The 739-nt window shown below is 31.8% G+C and overlaps 1 protein-coding gene across 3 annotated transcripts in view; it reads left to right on the top strand.

The window, feature by feature from the left end:
• Positions 1 to 739, top strand: part of LOC106458436 (cytochrome P450 2U1-like) — a 23254-nt gene that overhangs the window by 12818 nt on the left and 9697 nt on the right. Inside the window, exon 1 of one of the 3 annotated variants that reach the window (XM_022384651.1) lies at positions 374 to 391. The exons of the other annotated variants lie outside the window; for them this stretch is intronic. The gene's annotated coding sequence lies outside the window, so the exon portion shown is untranslated. Of the gene's footprint in view, positions 1 to 373; positions 392 to 739 lie in introns of those variants that run through there. 3 annotated transcript variants of the gene reach the window in all.

The following is a 739-nucleotide window of genomic DNA, read 5'->3' as shown; positions in this document are numbered from 1 at the left end:
TTTTCTAGAAACTCTCCACACGCCTATAAATATAACCAATGCTGAAAAAGTTTGTTATAGTCAGTGTGCTATAAACTTCGAAAGCTATAACTGTGATTATTATATCGCTTATCAATCGGAAAACTTCATATATTTGACCAGGAGCATTTACAAATGTCGAACATTACAAATCATTTAACTTCAGTGGATTCTCATCGGACATTAGTATTTTTACGAAAACATTATATAACTTCATGGTGGAAAACTAGGCGTGTTTGACTGTTGAATAACAAAGGACAAAGCTCCCCGTTAAGCGAATCGTACCTACATCAACTCGTAATTAACTCGCTCATCGTGAACCCTCGATAAGATATCAAGGAAGTTCCAGACTAGAAAGAAGACTATATTGCTTGTAAGTTTGTAAAATTTTAGTATATAAATCATTGTAATAACTGTTATTGTAAATTGTGTTGTTGTTTGTATATTAAAACATATTTGTATTAAAAAAGAAAACTGTATATCAATCTTGTTGGCAAATATCATAAATTGGAGATATATCAGCATATATTTAACTACTAAATTTGAATTATCAGTTAACTCAGTTTCAGGCTATTTGAAATTCCAATACGTAATACAACGCTAACATTTAGAATTCAATCCTTTGGGTGGGCACAACACAGTAAACATTTTGTACAGCTTTGCGCTTATGAACAAATAAACAACAAACTATACACCTGGAAAAAAGCTAAGCACCCCCGTA

Source organism: Limulus polyphemus, unplaced genomic scaffold, assembly GCF_000517525.1.
Source record: "Limulus polyphemus unplaced genomic scaffold, Limulus_polyphemus-2.1.2 Scaffold463, whole genome shotgun sequence".
Classification (NCBI taxonomy): Eukaryota; Metazoa; Arthropoda; class Merostomata; order Xiphosura; family Limulidae; genus Limulus; species Limulus polyphemus.
The sequence above is the reverse complement of the archived record's forward strand: the minus strand, read 5'-3'. Positions and strand labels throughout refer to the sequence as shown.